The sequence below is a fragment of the Rattus norvegicus genome, chromosome 7 (genome assembly GCF_021556685.1).
Source record: "Rattus norvegicus strain SHRSP/BbbUtx chromosome 7, alternate assembly SHRSP_T2T, whole genome shotgun sequence".
In the NCBI taxonomy this organism is placed as follows: Eukaryota; Metazoa; Chordata; class Mammalia; order Rodentia; family Muridae; genus Rattus; species Rattus norvegicus.
In genome coordinates this window covers 128601084-128606731 of record NC_141540.1, presented here as the reverse complement: position 1 = coordinate 128606731, position 5648 = coordinate 128601084, and positions in this window count along the sequence as shown.

Sequence of the window (5648 nt, the reverse complement as noted above, 5' to 3'; positions counted from 1 at the left end):
GGTAAACTTCAGAGACAATCTAAATGTAAATGATGAAGGATGACAGAGACCAACATTCTGTCTAGCCTCTGGTAACGAGATCATCTTTCCCTCATTGCTGTCTGGCTGGGTGTCAGAGGTCCCGAAACCCACAAATGGGACAGAGAGGCCCCAGAGGAACAATCAGATGTCATCTAAGGAAAGGGAAGAGGACAGCAGAGACTAGGCATGGAAGAGAGATGGTACATCCTCTTCCTTCTCTCTTTCCCGTTTTCTCAGCCAGCAGTGCAGCAAAGGTGATGGTGGGTACAAACGGACTGTAAGAAGTTTATCAGGCACCTGGGACCCAATGGTTCCTCAGGTTTCCTCTCCTACCATCAGATCTGAAAACCCATGTGTGAGAGCAGTCTCTCTTGTGCTGCCCTTCTTTCTGTTCACCAAGCTTTCATACAAGATGGAGACGTTACCACTAAGGTATGTGCCAGGGCTGGGGTTCCAGTGACTGAGTCTGCCAAGGACTACTAGAAAAATCTGCAAGTAGCGTGTTAGGAATGAGCTACGGAGGAGAAGGGGGCAAAGACAGCAGGGCTAGGGCATTGTGTGTAAGCCAAGCTCAGCCCTGAGCTCCCCCCATATCGCTCGTGTGTGTGTGTGTGTGTGTGTGTGTGTGTGTGCGCGCGCGCGCGCGCGCGCGAGTGTGCACGCGGGCAAAACCTTAAACGTATCAGGGATGATGATACAGCCTAGGAGGTGGGGCTCAGGCCAGGCTTTCCCTGATAATTGGGCACAGGCCTTCCTTGAACAGTTGGTGCCAGCTTGAGGTCCAACATGGGCCCTAGGATGTGTGACCACAATCCACAGGCTGCTGCTCAAATAAAGCAAAACAGAATGTGAAGGAAATGAAAGGGACCCAGGGCCTGAGAAGGATGTGGGATAGAGAGGGAAACAGTATATGCGGGCATGAAGATATGGCAAGGTGTCTCGTTGCCATGGACACAAACATACTGATATATGTTAGCATTATAACAATTAAGAAATCGACGTTGCCCTCAGCCATCAAAGGTGTTGGGTTTTAGAGAAATAAGAACGCACCCAGAAAACAACCTAAATCTCAAGCAGAAGAGAAAGTCTCACCCAGTCAAAGGAACAGGAGAAGGAGTCAGACTGGAGCTCAGCAGTTGGTCACATCGGATGGAGCTGGGAATAGAAGAACCTGCCCTGTTTACCCGCTCAACAGTCTATCAGCCAGGAAAGAAAGGCTGGGCACAGAGTCAGAGGTGTTTTCCAGATGCCCATCTAGTAGGTGCAGAACCACAACTAACACGCAGAGGGTAAGAGATTCTCCTGAAGCCAAATAGGAGTGGCCATGGCCCGGGAACACAGATTACCCTAATTCCATTCCAACATGAAATGGTTGTGTGAAGTTTTTACAGCCACAGAACAAAGAGTCATATATCAAGGTGCTTCTCAAATACATTGGTGGGGACATCAGAGAGACGGTGGCAGCAAAGCAGAGAAATTTCGGCTATAAACCTCGGATGCTGTCCGATGACAGCCTTCACTTTTAGATTGGTGGAAGCTAGTGGTGTGTCAAGTTAATGCATTCCAGAAGATTCTATCTTTAAGTTACAGTGATGTGAAGCCTGACACAGAGGTAGCAAGAGATGGTTATTTAGGGGGCTAAAGGCAGCCCAGGAGAAATAGTAATTTGGCCCTGAACCACTCTGTAATCATTGACGGTCCAGTCAGCCCATCAGCCCAGTAAAAGGTTCAGTTTGAAGATGTAGTGTCTTCCTGAGACATTTCATTCACAGTATTCAATGGCCAATGTTTTATTCTCTTAAATGTTTGTATCTTTTATTTCTCTTCTTTCCCCTGTTTTTTAAATCCGTATAACCAGAAGAAAAAAATCATTCTGAGTGGGATACTCTTCTCTTGAGGTATTACTCACTTATATGTGTATATTAGCCATTAAATAAATGGTAACCAACTTATAATCCACGGATCTATAAAAGTAGGCATTGAGAAAGGAAGTAGGGGGGACAGACAGATCTCTCTGGGAGGAGGAAACAGACTTTAGACTGGAGGTGGGGGCACAGGAATGGGAAGATCAAGCTGGGAAGGGGAGGGGAAGTAAAGAAAGGGAATGTGGGGAGAGACAGATGGAATCGAGAGTCAATTGAGAAATGATATGAAAACCTAGCGCAGTGGAAACTTCCAAAAATATTACGAAGGTGGTCTTAATGAAGTTTCCCACTAATGGTGGCAATGGAGTCACAACTGGCCATCTCTTGTCACCTCAGCTTCTAGTACCAGGACTGGTTTGCATTCAATTGAGTTGTTGGCCAAGGATGTCCCATGGAAATCCTCAAACAACCCAGGCTGTTACCAAGACAATGAGTTGCTCTCAGAAAACCGTCAGCTGGGCCCCATTGCTGAAGACAGCATCCACACAACTCAGTGAACATGGAGAAGTCAAGCTGGTGCCTACACAGAGCCTTCACCTTACTGTGCTAGGGTCTTAGCTGTAGGAACGTACTCTACAGACACCAAAAGACAAATGTAAACACTAACCCAGCCACAGAAACTCTGACCTACAGTCCTCCTTGCTTTCGAGACATGCTAGGGCAATGGTGGCATAGAACTTGTAGCCATAATCAACCAATGTCCATAGGCCCACTCCATGACATGGAACGCATGCCCAAGACTATTCGAATGACCAAGAACCAGAGACTAGATAGCCCAGAGACACGGGGTAAAAACAAACACCACTGGTCTAAAACCCAGAAAGTAGTAATAAAGTGACTCCTAATGACAATTCTGCTACACTCATAGATTAGTGCATTATTCGGTTATCACCAGAGAAGATTCCCCTGCAGCAGATGGGAATAGATGCAGAGACACATGGCCAGACACTAAGGGGGTGAGGTGGGGAGCGAGAGACTTCATAGAACACACAGCTCTAACTCAGATGTTGTCATCCAATCTCTCCCCTCAGAGCTCAGGAAACCCTGTGGAAGAGGAAGCAAAAACAATGTATGAGTCAGAGGGGATGGAGGATGCCAGGAGAACAAGGCTCTCTCTGAATCAGTTGAGCGAAGCTCGGTTGAACTCGTAGGGACTGGGGTAACACGAAAGGGGCTGGCATGGGCCTGCCAGGTCCTCTGCCTACAGCTTAGTGTTTCCATGGAACTCCTGAGTGTGTGAATGAGTGGGTCTCTGATTTCTTGCGTCTGCTTTGGGGACCTTTTCCTTCTGTTGGGTTGCCTGGTCTGGCCTCGGTGCAATGGATTTCGTTTTGTCTTGTTATATTTTATTTTGTTATGTCTGGTCATTATTTCTTTTCTAATGAGAGTCAGGAAGGAGCCATACCCAGAGGGGAGGAGAGGTGGGGAGAACTTGGAGGAGAAATTTATTTTCAATAATAAATAAAATTCTAAAAATAAAAAACATGCACTACATTTTGATCATTCTCTTCCCCTCCTCCGTATCCCACATTCTACCTCCCTCATCCAACCATAGTCTTTCTGTCTTATTAAAACAAACAAACCCAAACGGAAACAACAGAAAGTACATACAAAAATATGGACTTTGCTTTGCCTTGACCGACTGCTCCTAAGAATGGAACCTACCCCGGAGTGTGGTTAATATATCCTTCATTTGAAGAAAAAAGTGACTTTTTTTTCTGGTGGGATCCAAGCTGATGCAAAGATTTCCCTGAGGCCTTGAAATATGAGCAGTGAATGGGAGTTTCCTGTCCAAACCAGGAGCATGCTTGGCATTAGATCTCAGCTTACGTAAGAGCTCCTGGTCCCAACTTCTCTACCTTCTTTATTTTCTCAATCCTGCTCCTCCCTCTCTGGGACCTGCCACTGAAGACCAGCCTTGCTGGTCCAGGTCAGCTTTTCTCTCCCAGCAGCTACTATCTGTGAATAGCTTCTTGGCTAGAAGAGGGACTCTTCTGCCGAATTCCTTTTCTCTATGTTGATATCATGTGCTGGTCTGATGCTGTCAGGGCCTCTGTGAACCAACCCTAACGTGTCTGGAAAATGCTATTTTCTTGGGGTCATCCACCACCTCTGCCTTTTACAGTCTCTCCACTTTCTGTTCCACATAGCTCCATAAGCCTTGAGGGAAGGCATGTGATAATGACCTCCCATTTGAATCTGAGATGGAAAGACTTCTACTCTGAATATTGTCTATTCTGATTAACTCTCACTTACTGCAAGAAGAAACTTCTCTGATGTGAGTTGAATGAGGTACTGGTCTATGGGCATAGGAGTATGTCACCAGGAGTCCTTTATTGCTACATTCCTTTAGCAGAATAATAGCATTAGGTTTTCCCCTAGGCTCATGACCTATCTAGTCTCATGGTTTTGGCCTCAGTAATAGTACCAAACATGGGCTGCATCTCAGGGGGCTAATCTGAATTCCAATCAAAAAGTGGTTGGTTGCACCTATAACAATATTTATGCTACTATTGTACCAGTGGGCTTTTCTTGCAGATATGTCTCTGTCTTGGCTTGGAGAGTTGTAACTGAATGAGATTGATGATGATCTTTCTCCTCTGGTAGAATGTATTGTACCTTTCAATACCTTGAAGGCTAGTTAATAAGAGTGAAGTCTATAATTAAGCCCCAGCTCAATTTTTTCCTGATGGCATAAATATGTGGTGTCTTTAGCAATAGGTGCTCAAAAGATCTACATCCTACTACAGAGATACCCGACCATCCATGTTCATAGCTGCTTTATTCATAATAGCCACAAATTGGAAACAGCCCGGCTGTCTATCAACTGATGGATATAGATAATGAGAATGTGCTACATTTTCACACTATGATACTATTCACTTTTGTGAAAAATGAAATTATGAACTTTTGGGGTAAATGGATGCCATTAGAAACAGTCATCTTGACTATGGTAATCCAGACACAGAAAGACAGACATGGCATCTTTCGTTTGCGGATGTTAGCTTTTAAGCTTTCAATATGTGTGTTTTATTTAAACAGCCACAGAGGTTAGGTAGCCAGCAAAGGACTAGGGAATAAGATGGAGGTCTTCCAAGGAAGGGGAAAAAGAATATAGTCTTATAAAGGGTTAAAGTGGGAGGGTGGGATAAAGGAGAGAGTATTTGAGGGAAAACCAAAACTAAAGTCCTTTGGAAAACCCATATGGAAACCTACTACTGTCGAAACTTGCTAAAATATATACATATATTAAAGGAATTTAAATAGAGCTACATATAATGGGGGAGAGGATGCCTAAACATGACACCATACGTCACCAAGTAAAACCCCCAGTTTTTGAGTTGTTGGCTTAAAGGTTCACATAGACGTCCCCCAACATTACAGGCAATTTCCAGTACCCATTGTTAAAAATTAATCACTTCCTGCACAGCCTCACACCAAATTAACTTGAAAGTGGGTCAATGGAACAAGAAGAAGGAGAAAAACTGAAAAGCACACACAGAGTGCAGAGACCCGTGGAGTGATATAAAAAGACCAAAGAATGTGCAGCAAAGGCCACTGGAGGAAAACTGGCAGCAGTGTGTAAAGTCAGTCAGCAGACACTGGCCCTTGTTGAAGCTGTGAGTGTGGACCAATGAGGAAGTTCAGTGACTCTTGGCCAACGATGGTTCCTGGGCATCCACAGCCAGGTCTGGTAGACAG